Raw genomic sequence first — 27,620 nt, forward strand, 5'->3', positions numbered from 1 at the left:
TTCTATTTTTGATAGAAGAGAATTACAGTGTTTGATTTTAACAGTAAATCTGTCTACTTGCTCTGAAAGTTCTATTAGTATCTGTCTCATTTATTTTGACACTACATAGTTAGGCACATATACAGTAAAGGGTTTTGTTTCTTTTTGGAGTTTTGACTTCTTTATTTTTAGGTAATGCTCTTCCTCTTTGTTACTACTTTCTTCTGAAGTCTTCATTTTTCCAAGATGAATGTAGATACCCATATATGCCTTTATATTTTATTTCTTATTTGAAGTGGACTTTTATAGACAATATATATTTGAGTTCTGGTTTTGATACACTCTTTACATTTTCATTAGAATATTTAGACCATTAACATTTAACGTGCTTATTGCTATATCTAAATTCTTATTTACTATATTTATTATTTCCATATTTGTTGGTTAAGAACTTTCTGCTTTTATCTTCCACAATGTCATTAGCAATGGTCCTAATTGAACGTTTTGTAACTCCACTTTTTCTTTTTTTTATTGTATCTATTTTGTTTTATTTTTGTCTTGCTTAGTAATTGCCTTAGAGTTTGAAATATATATACACTAACAACTAGAGCAACTCAACTTTCAGAAAATACTATACAACATCACAGGCAGTGAAAGTCTCTTATAATTACAAACAACCCTAATACTTCCCTAGTATCATTTGTGTCATAATTTCCACTCCTTTCAATTACATATAGTGCAATATGTATATAAACCAGAATTATTCCTATTACGCTTAGTTTTTTTTCTTTGTTAGATCTCTTAAGAATAAGAAAAATCTAGTCAGGTGTGATAGCACACACCTTTAATCTCAGCACTTAAGAGGCAGAGGCAGGCAGATCTGTGAGTTCGTGGCCTGCCTGGTCTACAAAGTGAGTTCCTGGACAGCCAGGGCTACACGGAGAAACTCTGTCTCAAACAACAACAACAACCAATAAAATAAAAGGAGTAAGAAAAACTAGGGCTCAGGGAAAGGCTCAGTTGATTAAGTATGTGATGTACAAGCATAAGTGTTTGAGTTTGTATCCCCAACACTCATATAAGAAGCCAGCTGCAGTCTATGCCTGCTACCTCAGTCTGGTGAGAAGTCAGAGAGGCATGTCACTAAAGCTTATTTGGCCAGCCAGCATAGTTGAGTCATGAACTTCAAGTTCTTTGAGGTACCCTTTCTCAAAAAAAAAAAAAAAGAAGAAGAAAAGAAAGATAGAAAGGAAAAAAGGAAGGAAGGAAGGAAGGAAGGAAGGAAGAGAGGGAGGAAGGGAGGAAGGAAGGAAGGAAGAAAAGAAAGAAGGAAGAAAGAAAAGGTAGAAAGCAGTCGATAAAGAAGTCCTACCTTGACCTCTGGCCCCTACACATGCTTGCATATACATGCACTTGCACAACCAGGTGAACATACACACCCTAAAAAATACATGTACCACACAAAAACATACACTGTGTATACACAAGTTTTTTTTTCAATAGTAGAAACCAGGGGCCTTGTACCAGGTAGTAAAACACTTTGCCATGAACTCTTTGCAATGAACATTTGCAAGTAAAGATAAATGTCAAAGTGATTCACTGTGGCACACTGCAGCTTCCATAATGAGATTTTTAATTTTTTCCTTTTTTTAAATTTCTTTTCCTTTTTTCTCTTAAATTTTGTTTTATTTTTGGAGGGGTGCAGGGGCAGAGGGCTGATATGAGGGGCCAGGGAAATGAATGGGATCAAGATACATGATGTAAAAGACACATAGAATAAATAAAGAGAAAGAAAATATAGGCAAAAACTATTTTTATTATGTTTTTATATTTCTTATCTGAAGCTCTTAATTTTTTCCAAGTAAATCTGCCTGTGATTAATCTCATAATCTCTACTCTCACACCTTTGTCTGAGTGTATGAGCTATCTCATGCTATCTTTCTCTGAGTGTGTGAGCTATCTCATGCTACCTTTCTCAGAGTGTGTGAGTTATCTCATGTTATCTTTCTCTGAAGAGCTTTATCATTCCTTACAAGATATATTCCTGGAAATGAATCCCAGCAAGTTTCATTTGTCTGGCAAACTTAGTTTCCTTTCAAACAGGGGTGCCATTTCTGTAAATATTTCATTTTCTTCTTGTTTATATAATTTCTGAGGGGAAATGGATGCCTTTTTGTTAATTTGCTCCTTTATATGTGCAGTATATTATTTTTCCTTCCTTTTTTAATATTCTTATTTTATCTTTGATTTTTAGAAGTTTTAATATGAGGTACCTAAGTGTAGTTTTTTCGGCATGTTTTTCTGCTATTTGGTGTCCTAGTTCTTTGGTTTGCTAACAGATTAATTCAGGGAAATTTTGGTCATTAGTGGTCCACCAGTAGCTTTATGCTTCTTCTCTATTTCTGAGGTTCCTATTATGCATATATTGCTGCTTTGAAATTGCAACAAAGTGTATTTTTCAATTTCTTTCCTCTTTGCTGTTAAGTTTGGAACTTTCTATTGTTAGAATCTGAGCTTCTGTGAGTCTTCCCTCAGCCACTTCCAACCTGCACACGACCCTTTCAAAGTTCTTCTTTACTTCTTTTGCATATTTCTGTGATTTTTCTTGGAAGCTTTATCACCCCACTTGCACTCCTCATGTGTTCCTGCATGAGGTTTACTTCTTCCATTAGAGCCCTAAGTATATTCATCAGAGTTATTTAAAATTCTAGGTCAGATAATTCAAATCCTTATCACATTGGAATTTACTTCAATGCTGGTTGAGTCCCTTCAAACTGTGATTTTTGCCTCATAATTTATCGCAAATATTTTGGTTTCAGTTGTACATGACAAACTATGTTAAAGGAAATGCTAACAGTAGGTGTTGTGATGTAGGGGCAACTGTGAAGAGGGAGGGGAGGCACTCTTCGGTCCTGTAATCAGTCTTTGGACCATGGAGTTCACCAGTGCATCTCCATTTTTAGGTCTTTCTTCCTTGAGTGCATCAGTATGGTTAAAGAGGACTGGAGTTGGTACCCCTCTCACCTAGATCACTCACCTCTGATAAAATGGCATCCGAGTAGGTTCTGAGTAAACAGTTTCTCCAAGGCTCAGACTTTGTTAAAAAGAGCAGACAATCTGACATATTTCAAATTGGTTGCTTTCTCTTCCTGATGCTGGAAGCATAAAAGAATAATTATTCTGTATCCACCATAAGGACTTGGTAGAGATCCAGAAAATAAAACTATCAAAAGAATGGAACCTTCCTATGACCTCCTTACACCAGAGAGATTGACTCACAGTAATGGACACTAAGCCTCCATTAACTCATTAGCTATAGTTTGGGATGTTGTCTATTAACACTGGTTTCTCCAGAGAATTCTGCTACTAAATTTTTGTTCTGATATGTATTTCTACCTGTCTCCCCAAGCTTAGAGGTCATGCTTTTCCTTGTGATCTCATTTCTTTGATGGAACTGAAAAACATTATTCATTTTACAATCTGTTCAGCTTTTAAAAGGGATTTTCTTTTATTCATTTGTTTTTAATGTATGTATGCATATTTTCATATATGTACATAATGTAGGTATGTGTGTGTGTATGTGTGTATGTTTGTGTGTGTGTGTGTGTGTATGCTCCTGTGCCCACAAGGATGTTGGTCGCAAGACAACTTGAGGAAGTCTGTTCTCTCTTTCCGCCATGTTGTTCCTGGAGGTTAAACTCAGATTCTTAGACTTCATGGTAAACGCTTTTGTTCAGGAGTTCCACCAGCATTTTTTCAGATTTGTGGTTATGATGGAGTTGAGACTTACAAATCCCTTATATGCCATATAGGAAGCCTCTTGACTCTTCTTTTTAAAGAATACCTTTATCTCATGGCTGAGACATGCTTTCATTCTTATTTGGTTATAGACTACAACACAATCACAATTCAAGGTGGGATAGCAATCTTCAAGCTCTTCTCAACAGGCTCCAGAGAACACCACATAGACCGGGGAAGCTACAACAATCTTATGTAACTTAAAATCCTTGTCATCATGCAGGAGAAACACTGGATCATAAGGAAAGAAATGAAGATAGAGGACAGGGGTACATGTCCCAAAATGAGCGTTATTGAACTCAGATGGCTCAAGAAAATTGCCCAAGGCCACACTGAAAATCTGTGGGGAAGGCAACACTTAAACTTCAGCAATCTCTCTTTCAAGCTTTCTGCTATTTTCCTTTAGACAGAAAGGAATCCCCTGACTGTAGACGCTATAAACAGGATCCTGATCTCAGGTACTTACAAGAAAGCAGAGAGAGGCAATCTTGTTATTGATAAGACATAGAAAAGAATGAAATGGAATGTGTTGTTTACTGCCTACTACAGAAAACAAAGAAATAAGAAACATCCATCAATTCTTTCACATTGGAAATAAACTTTCTGTTGAAAAATAGGAAAGAATTCTTGTGTTGTATATCCAGCCCAGTTTGTAACTGGTTCCTCCCTACCATCACCCATGGGCATTTAGGTGGCTCTTTCTCCAGCAGGACTGGTACATAACATTCTCATCATTTTGGCAATTTTATTCCGGCCTTTGGGCTCTTATGAGAAACTGGATAATTTCTTGGACAATTTGCCATTATAATCAATATACTTAATTTTCTGCAAAGGAAGAGTTGGATAAGTAAAAACATATTAAGATTGTTAAAGGTTATTGATGAAATGTCAAAGTTTACCACCCAATGTTCATTAAAAATTATCTTTATCACCACTACTACCAAAAATCATTTTTATACTACTTAGTACCATCACAATCATCATCTCCATAACACCAACACCAGTAACACCAACACTATCACCTTCATCATCATTATTCTCACAGCCAATATCATTGTTTTCATCATCATTAATAACACCACTGCCATGATTATTATTGCCATAGTTACCACCTCATTGTCATCATCACTACCTGTCTTAGTCACTGTGCTATTGCTATGAAAACACACCATGATCATGACAACCCTCACAGAAGAGAGCATTTAATTGGGACTTGCTTATAATTTCAGAGGTGTAGTCTATTAGGATGGCAAGAAGCATGGTGGCATACAGACAGACATGATGCCTGGGAAGTAGCTCACAGTTCTATATCTGGATCCACAGGCAGTAGGAAAGGAGAAACATTGGGCCTGGCTTGGCCATTTGAGATCTCAAAGCCTACCCCCAGTGATGTACTTCCTCCAGCAAGGTCCTACTCCTGATCCTTATCAAGTAGTGCTACTCACTCCCTAATGACTAAGCATTCAAATACATGAGCCTATGGGGGCCATTCTTATTCAAAGCATCACATTACATCATCATCATCATCATCATCATCATCACTATTACCATCATCACCCTTGCTTGCTGTCATGTCATCACTATCATAACACCACTGCTGTGACCATTATCACTATATATTATAGCCCAGCTTTATTAAACATTTTGATTAGTTCCAACTTCATGAAGCTCAGAGATAGTACAAAATGTTCCTTCCTTTTTCAGTGGGCAAACTCCAGCTTAGATCTACAACCTAGTATGCCCAGGACCATAGTTGACAGGGCAGTCCCAGTATGCAGCCTGTATTGACATCCTGCCCATTTATTCAAATCTGCCCATTGAAGCAAATGTGTGTCCTTCAGAAGACTCCCAAACTCCCACTATCAGCACATTTCTTTGTGATGCCATTTTCTAAGTTGTTTTGTATCCAATAATATGAATTAATTGGACACTGAATCTTACCAAAAATGGGAGAGTAGTGGAGATTATTATTTCTCAGCACTATGCACTCAACATATTAAAGCAAAAGAAGAGCATTGTGAGAATTTCCACAGACTTGTGTATCTTTCTTACTGGACCCAAATTAAAGTAGTAGAATATACATTTACCTATCTAATAAGGTTGTAATTGAGAAAAACCCAAGTTTCTCAATTACATAAGATAAGGAAATGTGTTTAACACCAACACTGAAAAAGTTAGGTGTTTCTACAACAACTGTACATTCTATCAAAGATAAATCATTTGATTTAGCCTTGAAAGGGACATTGACTCAAGAAAAAGGACAGTCTGGCCTACCTTCATCTGAACTATTAGACTCATGCAATATTAGAACTCCTCAAGGTTATGGTTAACTCACTCATTTACCAGGCAGGCAGTGAGCCCTGACATAAAGCTCTTTACTAATTTTTATGTATGGTCTCCTTTCTTAGTTTAAAGCTTAGTACACAATGGGTGCTTTGCAAGAACTTTTTTGATGAAGGAAAGAACTTGTTTTCTTTATCAATTTTGCAAGTGCAAGATGTAAGGCTTTACACTAGCTGAGCTCCAGGGCACACTAGAGAAGAGTCATGGGGATTTAATGTGACTGGTTCTGGATCAGAGGAAGGGCTTCTGAAGCAGGTTTTGCTCATTCAGTTTTACAGAAGATAGAAGGAAAAGGAAATGGAAGAGGAAGAGGAGGAATGTGGCTTAATCAGACTGATAGAGACCCATGAATTTCTTGTTGTTTCTATAAACAGAATCAATACTACTGAGTAGAAAAGAATTCAGTGAAGTCTCTACTTCCTATTTCCATACACTTCAATTCTAATGTTACAGGTCAAGGTCAACTGCATTAATCGCCATGCTAACACCAACCCTGTAGTTCACTACTATAGAAGAGAAAGGGGAGAAAAGAATGCTAAAGAAATGAGCAGGGATTAAGAGGGAGAAAGGGAAAGAGCTAAGGAAGAGAAAGAGGAGGAGGGGAAAGAATAAGGAAGAGGAGGGAATATTAGTAAGCTTTATCTCTCAGTTCTGAATATGAGAGCAAACCAGACAAAACAAAGGGGAGACTGGCACTGAAGAAATGCTGTCCTCTATATGAAACACAGAGAAGGTGGGAAATTTTGCCTCCAGTGGGCAAAGTCCATGGATAGACCTTCTTCCTCCAGGCCTGGACAGTCATTCTTTAAGTTGTTAACTGAGAATGAGATATGAAAAAGCACACAAGCAGGTTGTTACTGATTGGCGTCTTCTAGGTATAGCATGGAATAATGTCTTATTAGATACTAACACCCCGACCCCGTTTTAGTCAGTTTTCACTGGAAATAGTCATGGATCTGAAAATACAAGCACATCTTTCCTCCACATTAGGTGTCTTTGAAAGACAATTGATAAAACTGTGTAGCATAAAATTAAGATCTACTTCTTAAAATTTATCTGTTTATGACCCAAATTGGATGACAGAACTTTTTTATTTGCATGTATAGAGATCAGAGTAGATATCTTTGACAGTTCACAGATTATTCTCATATGCTTTAATCACCTTCCTGGATTACTCTTGTACTTTATTACAACTCTAACCAAACTTGTCTTTACTCCTTTCTAAATTATTCTTCTCATATCCCACAAAGGGCTTTAGATGCTCAAGTCATTAGGTGGGATTAGATTCTGATTCTAAAGTGAGCAATTCGGTTATTGTTTATGACATAATCTCTCTGTGTTGTCTATTCCTCACTTAATAATTGACATTGATATAATAAACTGATTTTATGAAGTCCTACTGTGTGAAACTAGCTTAGATGTTTGATAAAGGTGAAAGGTAAGAGGCTCCATACCAGCACAGAGGAACCTTAACAGGCATCTACAGTCTTTACAATTTACAAGACAAATGTAATTTGTAAGATATGAATAACAATTCTGGGAACAAGAAAAGGAAAGAACTTGACAGTATTGTTGAGATGTGTCAAGAATAGCTCTTCTGACTAGGTTTCTTGGAGAATTAAGTTAAAGAATGAACTCACCTCCCACATACAGTATGGTAATGGACACCAGTCCTGGGTCCAGAAAGTATTGACTGGAAATCCTCCTCTGCCTCTCATCACCTACAGTGAGATGTCAAACCAACCTCTGGGGTCATTTTTCTCATCTATAGAATTGAGATGATAACTTGTCCTTTGAGACTTGAGGGTGAGACTGAGATATAATATGAAAGTTTCCTCTTATGGGGCGCTCTGACTCAAAGGCGGTGCTCAGTTCACATCTGTTGAGTGCATCCTCCTCACCCGGTTTCATCTTAGCTTTTGTCTGCCCAGAACACTTGGTTTTCATGGATTATTATATTTCTATGGGGAATGATTTAACTAACATGCAGGGCAAGGCAAGACAGATAAGTGCTGCCTTTTGATAAGGTTTCTGCTAAGGCATTGTCAAAGGGTCCCTGGATTTTATCTTTCTTGCAATTTCAGGAAATTACAGAATGCCCAGGGGACAGCAGAGTGTAAACTGGCCTCTGACAGTAGATGAAGAAGATTGGTAAGGTGAAGATTTGGGGTGTAGGAAGGCAGTGTGCTAGGCCTTGGGTCGTTAATTTCGGGAGCTCTCATGAACTGTCTTGACCCTTTGGGACAAAAGGATGACAAATAATGCAGAAACTATGAAATATTTAGATGAAGAAACAAGAAAATGCATATCAAGATTTCAAATAAATTTACATGTTTAGGCTTAAATTTCTGAATGATCCTATGAGATGGGTATTTGGGCTTGGGGATGCTTGTTTTAAAGTATCTCACACTCGGTCAGCTCTGACGCAGAGCTCCAGTGTGATGATATATTGTGTACCCTAATAAAATTTGTCTAAAGATCAGAGAACAAAACAAGCCACTAGATTAAACATAGATGCCAGGCAGTGGTGGCACATATCTTTAATCCCAGTACTGGGAATCACACGCCTTTAATTTCGGCACTTGAGATCTTGTGCCTTTGCTACCAGTATTGTGGGAAGCACACATGCCTTTAATCCCATCACTAAGAAGGAAGTGATATGGCTGGGTGGAGAAAGGTATATAAGGTGTGAGGAGAGAGGAACTGAAGCCCTTTCCTCTAGAGGTTGAGGACTCAGAGGTGTTCAGTCAGACAATTCATGGAGTTGGTGAGGTGAGACATGGCAGTGGCTTGTTCCTTTGTCTATCTGATCTTTCAGCATTTACCCCAATATCTGGCTCTGATTTTTTTTTTTATTAAAAGACTGTTTAGATTTTGTGTAACACTCCAGACTCATCACAACATCTGTAAAATAATTTCTCTGTTCCCCTTGAGTTATATGAGCCTATTTCTTTTCCCATCTATTGACTTCTGATCTCATACATTGGTAATCATTACACTGAATAAAGACTCATAACACATCATGCTCCCATTTATGTGTGGTCTTTCCATTTGTACCCAAAATCGAAATACTTGCCTTGCCATGAGAGAAATGTGTCTATCATTCAAGCCTTCCTTTTCAGTCTTAAACCCTGTGAATAGTTCTGAGGTCATGTCATAAAACTCTAGAAACCCCATCCAAACGACTGAGGGATCTGAATGCAGAGATCCATGGCTAGGCCACGGGTGGAGCTCTGGGAGTCCAATTAGCGAGAAAGAGGAGGGCTTATATGAGCGAGAATTGTTGAGACCCAGGTTGGATAAAGCACAGGGACAAATAGCCAAACGAATGGAAACACATGAACTATGAACCAATGGCTGAGGGATCACCAACTGGATCAGGCCCTCTGAATGGGTGAGACAGTTGATTGGCTTGATCTGTTTGGGAGGCATCCAGGCAGTGGGACCAGGTCCTGTGCTCATTGCATGAGTTGGCTGTTTGAAACCTGGGGCCTATGCAGGGTCACTTCCTCGGCCTGGGAGGAGGGGACTGGACCTGCCTGGACTGAGTGTACCAGGTTGATCTCAGTCTGCGGGGGAGGCTTTGCCCTGGAGGATGTGGGAATAGGGGGTGGGCTGGGGGGAAGGTGAGGGGGTGGGAGGGGGGAGAACAAGGGAATCCGTGGCTGATATGTAGAACTGAATTGTATTGCAAAATAAAAAAAAAAAAAAAAACCCTCAATCTTCCTTTAGAAGCTGAATGTAACAGACCAATTCTAATTATTAAGGTTGAAATATATTTTTTTCCTTAAGTTAGTTAAAATATTTTTCAGTTTCAGAAAATCATATAACCAAATGTCTTCTTCTTTCCTGAGCCCTGAATTTTTACCCTTAATTTGTTAACTGGGGGTAGGGTATGAAAAAACATATAAGGAAGTTGTCATTAGTTGGTATTTTCTAGGTATGTCATGGGATATCTTATTAGAAATTCAGTTTCGCCGGGCAGTGGTGGCGCACGCCTTTAATCCCAGCACTTGGGAGGCAGAGCCAGGCAGATCTCTGTGAGTTCGAGGCCAGCCTGGGCTACCAGGTGAGTCCCAGGAAAGGCGCAAAGCTACACAGAGAAACCCTGTCTCGAAAAACCAAAAAAAAAAAAAAAAAAAAAAAAGAAATTCAGTTTCACTACTGATCCCTGGCCAAATGGACTGTGTCTCTGTTTTGGTTGGAAACAGGCTTGTTCTCCAGCCCCAAATGGCTACCTTTCTGCTCAGCATTCCCAGCAACTCCAGTTAGAAATCAACTGATTTATTCCAGGTCTTTCTTCAGTACTATGACTATGCAAAAACCTTTTCTTTCTTTCTTTCTTTCTTTCTTTCTTTCTTTCTTTCTTTCTTTCTTTCTTTCTTTCTTTCTTTCTTTCTTTCCTTCCTTCCTTCCTTCCTTCCTTCCTTCCTTCCTTCCTTTCTTTTTGTATTATTTTTGGCTTCATATACATTAGAGAAATCCTCTACTGCAATGTTAACACCTCAGTATTCTGCCCCCCACTTTTTATTTATATTTTGAGTCAGAGTATGATTAAGTTGCCTACAGTGGCCCTGAACTCACTCTGTAATTCTGGAAGGCCTTGAACTTATAATCTTCCTGCCTCTACCTCCCAAATAGCTGACATCATAGGCCTGTGCTACTAGGCCTAGTACGTGCAGCTCTTCAGAGACAGGTCTAGGAGCCTGAGGAAAGCAACATTCAGTTCTCAATCTTGTTCCACTAGTAAGCCATAGAGCTAGCTTTTCTCTTGTAGATTTTACCGTTCCTTTTGAGAGGAATGTCAGAAGCCTTAATATTATGCCATCTAAACCTTAAGAGATTTATAGCAAATTTCAGAAAAATTCTACAAGTTTCCTACACTTGCAAGAAGAAAATCCCCTCTTTATTCCTATCTTAGACGGTTTGGCAGACTCACAGTACACTATTAATTTTTATCCAAAACTAGCCTCCTTTAATTTCTCATAGCTTTATGTAGGATGAGTTCATTTAACAATTTCCATCACAATTTCTGAACTCTGCCATATCTTGAATCTTCAGGGAAGCTTCCATTTCAACATTCCCTTTTGACATGATTAACGACTGACTTGCAATTACTCAACAACAACCGGGACCCCATTATGATGGCCTGAAGTATCTGAGTTTGCACTTAGTAAACAATATCCTTATTTCACAAACTAGAGAATGGAATGCACAGAATTTTACTTCTTCAGAGGAGGAAAAACTAAAAGAGAGAGAAAGCCCAGGAACTAGAGTTTGAAATAAATAAAACTCTATGAAGGGATTTGAGAAATACCCTCAGAAAAATTTGTTAAATGTGCATTTGAAAGTGTCCTAATTACCCTGTAGCTCTGAGACCCTAATTGTGCAAGCCTGTAATAATCAACTGTGTTCCATATAATCAAAGTGAAACAGACACTTGTCTGGTGGACGACATACTCTCTTTAATCTTCTTCCTAAGCATGCCATCAGGAGTAAAGCAACATCAATTTTAAAGCATCTTAATAGCTGTGTGAGTGGAAAATAAATGCCCAGTTAAGTCCTTAAGAGGCAAAAATAATGTTGATACCACCTTTTCTGTTTAGTTTTCTATCTTAAATGGGAGGCCTCACACATGAAATACCAGTAATTAACCTACTGGTATGAACAATGGGAATCTCAGGGACATGAGATTTATTTGTAGCATCCTCTGTTGGCTCTTACTTAGTTGAGCACCACTATCTTTGTATCATAGCCATGGTGACACATTCTACAACTGTGAAATTGCTGGGTAAGTGAATAAAGGACACATGAGTGAATGGATCTCCATGCTGGGCACAATGATTCATGCTCTCGATATCAGCTCATGTTACTGTAACAGAATGCAACAGGACACAGAAGTTTTTCTTTCTTTCTGGAATTTGGAAGTTGAGATCTGAAAGCACAGTCAGGTTGTTGGTGAGGATTTTCTTTTTGGTTGTTAGACAGCTACCTGGTTTTACTTTATCTTTTATACAGAGTTTTACTATGTACCCCTGACTGGACCAACAGCTGGCTGTGTAAACCAGACTGGCTTTGAACTCACAGAAATCTAACTCCCTCTATCTCCATAGTGCTAGAATTAAAGGCATACATGACTGCACCTTGTGACAGCTGACTTCTTAAAGTGTCTTCTTTTTTGTGATGGATAAGACTTTATTTTCTTTTTTCATTTTACATACTAACCACAGATCCACCTGTCTTCTCTCCTCCCACCACCAGCCTTCTCCCCCAAGCCACCCCCCATTCCCTCCTCCAACAAGGTAAAGTCTCCCATGGAGAATCAGCAGAGCCTGATACATTCAGTTGAGGCAGATCCAAGCCCCTTCCCTTGCATCAAGGCTGTGCAAGGTGTCCCATCACAGGCAGTGGGCTCCAAAAACCCAGCTCATGCAGCAGGGATGGATCATGATCCTACTGCTTCAAGGAATGCTAAATCATACCACAAGGACACATGTTCAATTATGTTCATATAGCAGCATTATTCATAATAGCCAGAACCTGGAAACAACCTAGATGCCCTTCAAACAAAGAATGGATAAAGAAAATGTGGTATATATACACAATGGAGTACTACTCACCAGTAAAAAACAATGACATCATGAAATTTGCAGGAAAATGAATGGAACTAGAAAATATCATCCTGAGTGAGGTAACCCAGAGTCAGAAGGACAAACATGGTATGTACTCATTCATAAGTGGATACTAGATGTAAAGTAAAGAATAACTAGACTGCAACACACAGCTCCAGAGAAGCTAGCTACAAGGAGAACTCTAAGATGGATCGCCCTGGGAAGGGGAAATAGGTGATATCTCCATGAGTAAACTGGGGGGTTAGCAGGGGCAATAGAGGGTAGGTGATTGGGGATGAGAACATAAGGGAACGGTATGTTTGAGCTGGAGCAAGGACAGAGTGGGAGAGCAATGAAAGAGATATTATGACAGAGGGAGACATCATGGGGACAGGGAGAAATCAGGTGCTAGGGAAGTTCCCAGGAATCCACAAGGATGACCCCAGCTTAGACTACTAGCAATAGTAGAGATGGTGCCTGAACTGTCTTACCCCAGTAATCAGATTAGTTAGTGTCTTCTAATGATAGAAAAAGAGTTTAGGACTTCTCATTCCTTTATGAAGACACTGATCTCATACTGCTAGATCTAAACCTAAGCACTCCCAAAGGACTCACATTCAAATAACATCACATTGCTATTTATGGATTCAGTGTATGATTGGGGAAGGGACACAAACGTTCAAGCTGCAGCAATTATAGACCCCAGATACAAGAATTCAGTGCGAGGAAATAAAATAAAGAGAGATATAAAAGCTTTAGAATGCTTCAAAGACAGTTACATGAAAAGTAAGGTCTTGCTGAAGGGTTCTCTCTCCCTCTCCTCTTCTCTCCCCTTCCATCCCTCTCTCTCATCCTCTCCATTCACTCTTTATCTTTCTATCCCCCCTTATGTCTCCCTCCATCTTCTCCATCTATTTCTCTCATTCTCTCTCTTCCTCCTCCTCCTTCTTCTCCTCCTCCTCCTCCTCCTTTTCTTCTTCTTCTTCTTCTTCTTCTTCTTCTTCTTCTTCTTCTTCTTCTTCTTCTTCTTCTTCTTCTTTTTCTTCCTGTTTCTTTATTTATTGGTAAGTACTTAGGCTTGTGGAGTAATTTTTCCCTTTTCACCTGGATTTGTTCTGGAGATAATATCTGGTCATTGACCTACAACTTCTGAGCAAAAGAAAGAGACTGGCCCAAGTGCAGGTGAAGACCCTAGTAAGTCTCATCCCATTGAGTTTATCTTGAAAATACTGAGAGGCTGTGAAAGAGTAGTCAGATACTGAGCGGATCAGCATATCCAAGGGAAGAAATAAAGACATTAGCATAGGCATACTGACATCAGGACGGATGACTCGGCCTTTCAAATAGTGGGTAAGTCTCTTTTATGTGCCATACGCAATTCTAACTTACAGGGGTAAAAAATAAATGCTCTCAATCTAGTTAAAGAGCAGATACTAATTAAATATAAATTTAAAAGAAAAATTGCCAATAGATAAATGCTGTAAAATAAGTTGTCAGAGGACCAAAGGGAATGTCTAAGTGAGTACCTTGGAATTAGCCAGAGATGACAGGCAGGGGCACCAGATGGGGATCAATTTTATGGCTCCAAACCTGAACTTTACATCTAAAGATTAACATGGCAAAATGGTTGCAGTTACTCTCAAAGAGTATGGAAGATGATATCCAATGTTAGCCTAGGAGAGGATGTAGTCGTCTAAAGAAGAACAGAGAATGGAGACCAGAAGTTAGGCCTGGCAGCACATTTCCAAATCACCTTATGATCCATCCTGATTCTGCCTCCTTCTGTGAGAAAGGAAGAGGTGTAGAGAGAAAGGAGGGGGAGAGCCTGGAGTGGAGAAAATAAAAATTAATATTACCCTTTTGGGGTAAGGAATGAATAGTCTTACAACATTGGGGGCTGGAGATGAGCAGATAATGTGATTAGGAGAATTTGAGGGCTAGCCTAACAACATGGGCTAATTTGTGACCTCCCTGGGATAATAATTTCAGGCCTTTCATCAGCTGAGAGTTGATTCAGTCAATGAAAAGGAATTCTGCAGTTAGCTTTTCAGGTTTCTTAATAATACATCCAGTATACTTGTTTGGAAGCACAATATAAATATTGGCAAATAGAATTTAACTTTGAATAATAATTATACACTTTCAAAGATAATGTATTGTTATTAAGAACAATATGAAAACATCAAAAAGTGCTGATAGAAAAGGAATTACATGTATAACTATACCCACATATATGAAATGTGAAAATAATGCTATTTTTATTGTATTATGAGACAGTAAAAATTTACTTCTGTATGTATATAGCTTTGATATAGTCATAGTGGATAAACATGGTTTTGAAAAATCAGGAAGTACATTATTTATAGTTTATCATTTTGTTTATTCCCATTTGAAAATATATTGAGAATATTCTCTCTGTATAAGGAATTTTCTTAGACTATAATGTTGTTGATTAATGGTAGTATTTTTTATTGAAATCACCATAGTTAACAAAGATTTAGGTTATTACTGGAAATTTTCTGCTGTAAACAACCTCATGTTGAAGTAACTATCTTGTAGATGGGTCTCTCTCTGTCTGCACTTCATTCTTTGGGTGGATACCAAATAGATTAAGCAATCAAAATATATAGACATTTTACAGATTTTGACACTTGTTGCCAAATTAAATTTTGGAAATTTTTATTTTCAATGTGAGCATTAGAATCTTCTCATCAAACCCTTTTCCAAACTTCGTGTGTGTGTATGTGTATCTGTCTAAGTGATTACTAAACACCTTTAGTTAATGATCCAAATACTCAGTTGTTCTCATGAACTTTTCTATTTGTATGATTCTGTCTCTTTTGAATTTTCTTTTAACCATCCATGTTCATTTGTGAAGTATTCTTAACCACTTAGTTTTTCAACATGTATCCCTTATTTCCTATGTAATTTCAGAAGAATTTTAAGTACCTTACACCAAAATAAAATAACAGAGAAAGGGAATCAGAGCTAAAAAGAAAAATAAAGAAGAATGTGAGATAAAGGATGGTAGAAATACAGGCATTTCTGTTCTTATCCTTCCCTCTGGTACACACAGGAAGGTTCTCCTGTGAAACCAGGAAGGAGCTGCTTAATGAAGACAAGGAGTGAATTAGATGGATTCAAACTACCGCTGGCTCACTACTCCCATGGTGTCATGCAGTCAAAAGGTATTTAGAAGTCAGAAGTGAAATTGTACAAATCCATCATGAGCACTGTCTTCAAGGTCACCTCAGGAGGCGAGGAATGCAAGCTGGATGTCTGATAGTGGGGACAGAAATTCTAAGGGGAGTTGCAAGTAACAGTGATTGCCTCTGTAGGAAGCTTGGGAGGAATACAGCAGAGGAAGAGCCAGCAGAGGAACCTCTACCCTTTCTGAGAGTTCAATGTCATTTCACAAACACAGGTAATATCTCCCATTAATGAATGGTATGAAATGGTAGCTTTTCCTTGTGCTTTGTCCTTAATGCGTGACTTTGATTAGATACATGACCAAAGGAGACCCAAGGAGTCACTGCAGAGCTCAGGAGTGAAGGTAAAACCAAGCGCTAGCACCACCAAAATAATTCATTAACTTAGTATGAAAGGAGAGTACAAAGAGATGCAGAAAAGATTTGTTCGTCTGTGTCTGTATCTGGAATCCAGAGCTACGCCTAAAGGCTATTAGATGACATCTGGACATGGTGACTGGCTTCACAGCAATGTCTTGGTTATGGGATACAGCGAAGGCTGATCCCTCTGGTGAAAGACGGAGATATCCCCAAGGAGTCCAACACAGTTGACTGGAATCCTTTCAGAACACTGGTTTGGCATCTGGTCCCTACTGTGCAAATTGCAAAACTTCTCTGGGTCTGAATCACACAAGGACAGAAAGTTTAGTTTTACTTTTAAGGGTGAACTGGTTTATGAACTTTATGGATGGTAGCCTCTAAATCATCATTATAAACTTATAAACTCTAATATTGTAAGATGTTGTTCACATTAGCTGAGTCCATATTAGATATTGTGTATTGTGCAGAACACTGCAGATTAAAAAGTGCATATCACAGGTTAATGAGAAAAGTGACTTCAGCAGGGCATCATTATAACTATGGTCATGGTTATTAAGTTTACATGTCTCTATCTGCATGTATACACACACACACAACACACATACACAGAGAGAGAGAGAGAGAGAGAGAAAGAGAGAGAGAGAAAGAGAGAGAGAGAGAGAGAGAGAGAGAGAGAGAGAGAGAGAGAGAGAGAGAGAGAGAGAGAGTCAAGGCCTATGACTAGAAGGTCACAAGCCCTGGGGGGAACTATTGCTGTTTTTGCTAAATGGCAAATGGCTTCTAAATATTTATGTGTATAGCCGTAGACATAAATTCATGATGTACCCAACCTGAGTTGGAGAAGCTCCTCTTTGCAGTGGATGAGGGTTAATGCAGAGACTTTGAGTTGATGAAAGTGCTGCAAATAAGTGACTATTGAGTATCCCTGCTCAAATGGGACTTCTATGTCTCATTCTCCAGCCCAAGGAACACAGAGGAGTCGTGTGTCTGTGGGGGGTGGGGGCGGTTGTAAAGCAGGAGGGTTGGAAGGAGTGCCGTAAAATGCACATTTCTGGATATGCTGTATCTGCTGCGACTATGAACATACAACAGCTGTCTACCTGCACAGGACTGTCACAGACACAGACATACAGTGGCACATACAGACACACATATACACACATACACACACATAGAGGCACATACACAAACATGAACACACAGACATATACATGCGCATATATGCACATGCCCCAAAACACAGACACACAGCCACAACACACATGTGCATTCACAGGCACACACACATGCACTCACACAGAGACACACACAGGCAGGAAAGTGGAAGGAGGGCTAATTGGGAAAAGAAGGGGCCAACAGGAGCAGGAGGGGCAGATATAATCACAATACATTGTTTACGGTTAGGAAATTGTCAAAAATGCTCTAAAGTTGAAAGTGGAGATGGCTTCACAATCCTATGAATGTGCTTCCCTAGCAGCCACTAAATTGTGCAAATGGGCAAGTCATGTGCTTTGTGATTTATCAATGAACCTTTCACTTTCTTTTGTAGAGTCAGAGACTTGGATTTGCACACTTTTTTTTTTGTTCGTATTTACATACCAACCACAGAATGTCCTCTCTTCCCTCCTCCTGCTACCCAGTCTTTCCCCCCAACCTACCGCCCATTCCTTCTCCATAAGGTAAGGCCTCCCCTGGTACATTCAGTTGAGGCAGGTCTGAGACCCTCCCCCTGCATCAAGGCTGTGCAAGGTGTCCCACTGTAGGTAGTAGCCTCCAAAAAGCCAACTCATGTATCAGGGATGGATCCTGATCCTACTGCTAGGGGACCCCTTAAATAGATCAGGCTATACAACTATCTTGCTTATGCAGAGGGTATTTGCACACTTCTTAGGAAGCTGGAAAGAATAGATGGATCTAGAGCACTTGGAACTTTACAGCCACGCCTGTCCTATCAAATATGATTGCCTTAACCACCAACTACAACTCACTTCTTCCAAGATATCCGATTCAGACTCTTAACTGCCGTTGACTCTTCTGGAGCAGGCCACTCACTAACTTCATTTGTGGGGATATCAAATGCTGTGATCCTACATATCATGCTGGGGATACAGTGTCATACCAGTTAGATAAAGTCTCTGGCAAGATGAGAAATTCAATGTTGTAGGAGTCATTTTAAATAATTCTCACCTCTGCACTACAGAAGAGCATGGTGACCACAGGAGTTACTGGGAGTGGCAGATACCTGAAAATGTCTCTGAGCATATAGGCAAGCTAACAGAGAGAGTAAGAATGAGCTGAGAGAAGAGGGAACTCATGGGCCTCCACTTGGATGTCCATTAAAATGAAGCCAGAACACAGCCCATTATTTCCAATGCAAAATTCCTGGCTCTGGCCCAGTCCACTGAGCTTTTTGCTTTACAGGCCAGAATGCCTCCAGCCCTCTTCCAGGTGTTGCTGCCACCCCCCCACTGGTTTCCTCCCCAGCCTGGCAGATGATTTTTTTCAATGCACATGGGAGGCTGGCTTCTAAATCTCACCACAGAAAAGCATGTGGCTACTTCAGCCTGATTTCTACCTACATCAGAGAGAAAAGGCTGATAATGGAACCTGAGCCATAAAAACAGCAGAAGTGGGTGGTGAATGGAAAGCAGATGGTCCCTGTGGAGCATCACTGTGGGGCCCTTTGTTTGTTTGTGAACAAAGATAAGGGAAGGCTCAGGGCTGCCAGGCCCCCAGCAGCAGCTGACAAGGCTGAGTCCCAGTCTCCCAGTCAACCTACTTCTGCTGTCTCTGCTGGGCTTCTGCTCTCCAAATCCCAATTCCCACTTTGCTTTTCACAAAAAGACACAATAAACTATACCATTATATATTCTTGCTAAACATTATTTGTTTCAACCTTCAATTCCCATCATGGAGACATTATCGGTATATTTATTTTTACATGGGAGGAATTTCAGAGTTGGAAAACAGCACCTTAAGCTGCAAGCACAAAAGAGCTCTTGCCTCAGAAAGGAAAAGACAACATATTCTACAGCTAAATATGAGTGGGCATGTACCAGGAGCAGAGTTTCAGGTTGCCCAAATACCATGTTCCAATGTGATAACAATTTTATGGCATTTTTATAGTTACAGAACAAAACAAAGTCATAAATCCACTCACTTTTCAAATATATTGGTGGGAATATCAGGCAGGCAAATTACAATAAGGTGGAAAAATTCCTGCTGTTGGTTTTACATACTATCTGATAGTATTCTGAGTTTGGGGGTTGGTTGATGCTAGTGTTCTGTTAATACATTTCAAAAGGCTCTTCTGATAGTCTAAGGACATTAGGTCAGATAGTGAGATGAGCAATGAAAGGCTATTAAGTTAGCTAAAGATAGCTTGGCTCTAGATCTGTCCCATTTCAACTTTCACAACAAGGAAGTTCTGTTGGTCTATCAGTCTTATAGAATCTTTAACATAGGAGTGACCTTTCTTCTGGAACTTCAGTCCGTATTCTTTACACCCCAGACTAATAGGTAACAGAACCAAGATTCAGTCTCAAGGCTCAGGCCATGCTCAAGGCTAAGTAGAAATGTCAAAGTGTATAATGAAATATTTTAAAATATAATCCAGAGATTAAGCTCAATATAATGATGCATTCCTTTCTAGTCTGTTTTGCATAGTTGATAACTGTTCATTTATGCATTGGCATATAACTTCACATTTTGCCTTTTAATGTACTATTTTAATATGTTGGCATCATAAACTGTTGGTATTGCAAATATAAATGATTTGCTTGTCTGAATCACATTATCTAGAATATACATATATATCATAGGTCATACCTATGAACTCTGGCTGTGTGCTTGTATACTGCCTGTGTTGTTGGGACAATGAATGATGGTCCCATGACTATCATTTTATACAGTTGTGTGTTACTTTTCTTATTGTTGTGACAAAATGCATGGTAGAAGCTACTTAAGGGAGGAAGAATTTCTTGTAGCCCACTGTTGAAGAGATTATATCCTGTCACAACAGGTAAGTTATGTTAGTGGAGACTAGCTAGGTTCCTGTTGGATACAGAAAGAACTTGCTATATGACTTCCTCTCCTCTCTGTGAATCAGGAAGCAGAAAATGACTCTGGCAAGAATTGGAATCCATTATTAATTCATAAGACAGTTACCCCTGTGGCCTACTTTCTCCAGTGAGGAGGTTCTGCCTCCTAGGGTTCCATCACTTCCCCCAAACAGCATGGCCACCTGGGACACAGTTGTCCAAACACGAGCTAGTGGGGACTGTTTACATTTAAACTGTCACAACAACACTGTGCGTTTATCAATTTCCAATAGTAACAGTGGCAAATAACTTTCAAAAAAAAGGCTTCCTTTACTTCTTAGTAAGATCCACATCTTAGCAACTGTTTCCTTAAGTGGTGACATATATGGCTTACACGTTTTATTATTGTAGGTCTACCAATTCACATGTGTGTATGCATAAGTGTTTGCATATATTGTTTATATATGTTAGTTTATTTGTCTCTGTATACTGCCACAAAATGCAGCTGTATATACAACTACACAGAGCCAGCTGCTGTAATAATTATGTGACACAAGTCATACAGCAGGGACCTGCCAGCTCTCCATTCCTCTTTACCTAGGACTTGACAGAAAAGACAAGACATTTACAATGAAGGAGTCTCTTTCCTCACAGAATCTGGAATGTGTTCTGAACACATCAGTTTCTTGACCTCTCTCCAGGACTTGCAAGGGAATCCCTTTGAGAAAATGGAGTTCCCATTAGGACTTCTCCAAGATTATACAGTCAGGGTATGAGGAGATGGACAGATGGATTCAAGGCCCGAATTCACAAGCCCACTTTCCTCCTACCACCCTACTGAGATACCCATTCCCAACAAAAGTGTAACACTTGAGTTGCATGTATACAACGCCAATACACTGGAGGACATGCTATGTAATCCACCTCCACCTTCTGTGACGAGTTTGATGTAATTCTTTCTGCATGGCTTTTCTCAAGTTTTTTTTTTTTTTCATCACATGTCAGGCATCTGTCCTCTTAGCATCCTGTATTCTAGGTCTGTGTGGACTCCAAGAGCCTCCTCCCCCCACCTCACACTTCTCATTTCCCTTGCAGAGGTTTAAAAGGGGGTCTGCAGCCTGCTGTGTCTGGCTGAGGTTTATGAGGAGGGGGGTTAAGCCGAGAGGCGCCAGGCACTGCTTCAATTACACTTTGCTTGTTCTGAGGGCTTTAATCATGACCTCTTTCTCAATGGATCCTTTCAAAAAGGCCAGGGGGAGAATAAGCAATTGGAAATCCTAGTAGTAATCAGGGTCCCAGACCTCCAACTCCACCAAGAAACATACTTGGGACATAAGATTCATCAAAAAGGAAGAAAAGCTCAGAAAGAGAGACTAGCCATTCTGAAAGGAATCCACAGATATGGGGGACTGAGAGTGTGTGTGTGGGGGAGTGTGTTCTGCATAGCAATCATAAACAATAAGTGGAAAGCTTAGGTGACAATAATTATGCTCTGTGGTTTTAATTAAGAGGTCTCTTGGGCCAGATGTTCATTGAAAAAAAAAATTAAAATGCCTCCTGGGATGTGTAATGAAATTTACACCCCCATGGCTAGGGAGGAGAGCCGAGATGGGGGAACGGATGCATTGCAGACTTATGGGTCTGAAGCCTGAGACTTCCTGTGATGGAGAATGAAAGGAGAGTGATCTGTGGTTTGGGTGGAGAGCTTCAACCTATCCCCCAGGCTGTGGCATTTGTATTTGCTCCTGAGCAGCCTGTTCACCAGAGCATGCCTGCTTCTGATTAACACAAAGAGGACAGCCAGTGACTGAGAGCTTGCCTGGTCTGGTTGGCTCAGGCATCTGTGTGCTCTCTGGACTCATTGTCCTGAGGAAGGAATCAGTGGAAGCAGCCTGAGTCCACCCTGTGGCTTGGAGCCCGGAGCTCCTGCCCCCAAAAGGGTGTGGCGCATGACTGGTTTTAGCACTGGGAAAATAGGTTGGGCTGTAGTCAATTTTGCCAACTTTCTCACTCTCCAGACATCTTCCTGTCCAATAATTTTTCAGCATGGGTTTGCCATTTGTTGCCCCATGATCTAATAAATGCCAAAGTCCAAAATAATTAGCATGGAGGTAGACATTTTCCCAGAAGGATGAATGGAGAAAAGATCAGCCATTGTAACACTAACTTCCACTGGGCACTTTCTAGGCAGTTTCCATGGAGTATCTCATGCCACTCCCAGGAGAACACTGTGAAGTAGATCTATTTGATCTCCTTTTCCAGCGAGAACTCAAGCTTGGATAACACTAGGAGCTTGCCCGAGCTCACACCATAGGGAAGTGGTAGAGCAGGATGGGATCCCAGACAACATATGTTTGCAGACTCGTCTCTAAGTTCTCATAAAAGGAATCAAAAGGGAAAGAAATCGAGTGAAGATAAGAATGGGAGGGAAAACTTAGGAACTAGAGGTAGAAAGGACAGTTCTCCTCCTGTGGGCCAGAGTTGACTGTTGCTGTCAAGAGTCAGGTAGTAAAGAGGCAATGCTTCGTTCTGCATGTACTCTGTTTCATAATCCATTCAACCTTGCCATTGTAGCACAAAGGCATGAGAGAGTGGCTCTCTTCTACTAAACCTCTACTTTACCCTAAGAGGTGGACTGCATTGATAGGATTTGGCTTTCCAATTCCTGTTTAGTGGAATTGGAAAGCCAAATCATCAAAATCTGATTTATAGATGAGCCTTGAGTGAGAATAGACTTCAATATTTTCATCTACAGCTTTATTTATGTATTTATTTATTTATCTATTTATCTATCTTTTTATTTATTTTTAATTTTTATTGTTTTGGTTTTTTCCAAGACAGTGTTTCTCTGTGCAGTTTTGGTACCTGTCCTGGATCTCGCTCGGTAGACCGACCAGGCTGGCCTTGAACTCACAGAGATCTACCTGGCTCTGCCTCCCAAGTGCTAGGATTAAAGGCATGCACCACCACCGCCTGGCTTCATCTACAGATTTATTGAGGCTCTAAGAATTTGAAGTTCAACATCCCAGTGTTGGTGCCTTTTCCTTTCATTCATAAACTTTTCTATAACCTCACCATTGGCACCAATTAGATTCTGGAGTGAAATTCCTAAGTTCAACCATGAAACTGTTTTCTTTGTCACCTTGATTTTATTGATTCTGTTAATACAACTACTTGAAATGAATGCCTGGGTAAGTCCTTGCACCCTGTGTTCCAGTTCTGGGCACAAGGTTCTCAATGGCAAACCGTGTTATGGAGTGTCTCCTAGTGGCGTTGTGTCCTTCCTTGAGTCAGCACTATCCTGTTGCTGCTATGCATGCGGACATGATCGATTAGTGCCTGTGTTTAGACAGATCTTCTGACTTTAGGATTGATATCTTCAGGGTCTTGGCAACTATGACATTTCTTAGAGATTTCATTGTGGCCCTCTCTGCTCAAACCAAGTTAAAATGTGTCAGTCCCCAACCCCACAGTCTGAAGATGCTGCAGGCCCAGGATGTTCACCTCAAGTCATTTTAAGATCCCTCATCTAAGCTCTTTAGACCTGATCTCCAGGTTCCTGAGACCCAGGGCAAACTCAACTGATCAGATCAGTCTCTGACAAATGTAACTGAGGATCTATGCTCAGCATTGTTAGCTGAGTGTTATTGATAGAATAGAGAAGTAAGGACTTCTGCAGGGAAGTTGGAGTCTCTTGTAATTTGGACTCATTTGATTCAATCTTTTAAGACCAAATATGTCCTAAGTTATCTCATCTGTAATACAAGAGTGATTAATACCAGGTTGTCATAAGGAGGGAACAAAGGTGAAAGGAGATAAAAGGACAGACACACACAGTTACCATAGAAATAATTTTTTTCTCTATTCTCCATTTTTTAAAAATAATGCTTCGGGCCTGTTTTCAGGAAAGGAGGCATGCCAGCCATGTTAGAATCACAGACCTAGTCCAAACTTACAATATGTGAAGGCTATCATGAGTAAGTACCAGAATCCTGCACCAGCCTTACTGATGGAAGCTTTTGAAGTTCTGGATGGATAACCCATCCAAAAAGGCACATCTCTAGTATGGTGCCTGACATGTTACATGGCCTTCATTGTGTAGGAGCCTCTTACTTACCATGTGCTAAAGATGTGGATTTTTTATTTTTATTTCTTCTAATGTTATACTATGATCTACCTGCAAGATTCACCATGGGTCCTTGAATTAAGTTCTGAAAACATAAAGGGTTATATACTGGAAATACTAAAAGCGACTATATGAATTATATAAATTGGCCTTCTATACCAATGATGAAAGTCATGAAAATATTGCTATTTTGGGTGTTCTCACATTTGGTACAACCTTCCCTCCTAATTCTTAAAGATACAAATGCTTTAAGATGGATCTGTTTGGAGCTAAGGACAGTCCACTCTTCTTTATGCTACTCATCAACCACTGGAAACATCTCTGAGAACTATCATTGCTTCTCATGAGACAGAATTTGTTTCTCTGGATTCCATCCTACTTATGAATGCCTTTGGGAACCCTGAAACTCAGCACAAATACTGTAGTCAACCAGTGATTTCATCATGATGTGGGAGAGTGAAGTTCTCCCAACACAATCCTTCATTCTGTGCTTCCACAAGGCTCTATCAGTAGCTAAACAATATGTCAATGCAGAGAGCCTTTATATTAACAACCACTCCAGGAAACCTGTTCCTGCTGCATTGCTTTAAAAAGACCTCTTGGTATGATGCCTACTAGGTCCCCTGATGAATTTCCATCAATCACCTTCCTTCATCTTGACTTCTTCAATAGTCCTATGGCTTTCATTCTGTTGCAGCATTGGGTGTTTGCCATTGCTCAGACACAAGCTAGCAATCAAGAAATACCTGAAATTATTTTAACTCACATTTTAAATTCTTTAATGATGCTTATTTCCCCCAATATTTTAGAAGGTATTTTAGCCTTTTAAACACTAATTTTGCTATTTTTATTAAAACCACCCCCCAGGTTCTACACTTGGTATTTTAAAGAAGGCCTCAAACAACTATAAGAAAAGTTTCGCCAGGCAGCGGTGGCGCACGCCTTTAATCCCAGCACTCGAGAGGCAGAGGCAGGTGGATCTCTGTGAGTTCGGGGCTAGCCTGGTTTACAAAGCAAGTGCCAGGAAAGGTGCAAAGCTAAACAGAGAAACCCTGCCTTGAAAAACAAAACAAAAACAAAAACAAAAACAAAAAAAAAAAAAAGGAAAAAGTTCCCGATCAGAAGAAGTCACAGTATCAGAGAAGAACCACACTACTACTGAGTCTGCGTTTATAAGGTTTTGTTTCTTAAAACCAATTTATTTATGCATGTGTATGTACATTTGTGTGTATATGTGTGCACACCTGTGCACACATGTAGAAAAGGACATTGAATATCTTTCTTTCAATCTATTCCTTTGAGGCAGGGTTTATCTCTAGACTTGGGATCATAGTCTTGTTTATGCTTGAAATTGGCAAGCCTTAGCAATTTCCTTTCTTTGTCTTGTTCTGCTCCCTCAGAGCTAGGATTTCTAGGAGATAAACCCCCATCTTCATGATTGAACAATAAGGGCTCTTAACCTCTGAGCCATTTCTCTGTCCTCCTTGTTTCTTTATTTAAAATGTCTAACTAAGAACTACTAATTGTGTATATTTGTGGGGCACAATGTTACACACTGGTCTCTCTCTCTCTCTCTCTCTCTCTCTCTCTCTCTCTCTCTATATATATATATATATATATATATATATATATATATATATATGTTATATAAAGATTATATGAAGCTGGTTAACATATCTACTGATATCATTTCATCAGTGTTTGTTTATTCAGTTTGGTGAAGATGGTCAAAATATAGTCTTTTACCTAGTATATAATCTGAAGTATAAGGCCTTTATCACTCACCAGGTGCTGCATGGATGGTAGAATGGGAATCCTGCTCAAGGTTCATGAACTCAGGAAGTCAAGACAGAAATTTGCTTGCCTCAATGTGTTTAGCAATGTTCTGCAGTCTTGCTTCTTTGCATCTCAACACCTGTAGTCACTGAACCAGATAATACCAAGTTGAGCTATGTGCAAAATCATTTCACTGGGGTTTGTTTTCATTGGGGAAAACCAACTCTTGCAATGCATTGTACAAGCGATTCTATTTCTCTTTCTTTAAAAACTATAGCTTCAGTTACAGGGAACTAGAGGAGACTAGAAAACTCCTGGAGAGTCATGTCAGGAGCTATTTGAAGTGAGAGAAGCACTGGGCTACAAGATGTTAGCATGCATCCCATCACACTGTGGACTTGTTAAAGTTGGAAGTACCAAGTCTTTAGTAATTCTGTGGTGAGGCCTGAGGATTTGCAGAAATAAAAAGTTCCTAGGGGAGACACTGAGACACCTGGCATATGGATTATATCAAAACTCACTGTTATAAAGGAAGAAGGTAGTTTAGGGTCAAAGGTACTATAGTTTGAATCTTACCTTTGCCCCTTATATTCCTCAGACGTTAGGCAAGCTACTTCTTTATTTGGAGTTGTGGGATATCGTTGCTGGGACTTTATGTAAAATGTTGAAATAGCCCTGATCAAATGTTATACCTAAAAGTAGATACAATAGAGAGTATCAAAGAATAATTGTATGTATATTACAGCTTTGACCTCTCTATATATCTACATGGGAATCAAGGAGCAAAAAATTTTATGATTTTTGTTTTACATATATTTTCTCTGATGTTTTACTTAACAGAGCTTCTGTGGCCTCTCCTCTGTGTAGAAAACATCCACATTGTCCACCACAGGGAAGAACACTCAAACCACTGGTCAGGCCGATGGAGACAGGATGTCCCTGTTGTCTCGACATCTGGCCACTCCAGCACAAGCCTCTAATTTTCTGTGGCTCTTTCTTGGCCTTCCTTCAATGTGGGAGGGTGGTGTGGATAACGAGCCCCATCTGTGAGGCAGCTGGGTTCCGGAGGCCCCCCCTCTCTGCGCCTTTGAAGAGGCCATCCATGTTCTGCCTGGAGGTCTCCCATTGTGGCCAGCACTTCTGTTACATATTAGCAGTTGGGGAGAGCACTGAAATGCTAAAAGGAGGAAGTATATTAACATCCCATTCTAGGACGTGCTGAAACATACCAGTGTCTAGGATATCACTATAGCGGAGTGTCTTGGGCACAGACAGTACTGAGGTCACATCCAAACGGTGTCCATTTTCCTCACAACACTGCAAAGTTTGTTAGGTGGTAGATGTAAAAATAATAGTTTTAGTGTCAACTTAAATTTAA

This window comes from Peromyscus californicus, unplaced genomic scaffold, assembly GCF_007827085.1.
Source record: "Peromyscus californicus insignis strain IS unplaced genomic scaffold, ASM782708v3 Scaffold_8__1_contigs__length_139910024, whole genome shotgun sequence".
Lineage (NCBI taxonomy): Eukaryota > Metazoa > Chordata > Mammalia > Rodentia > Cricetidae > Peromyscus > Peromyscus californicus.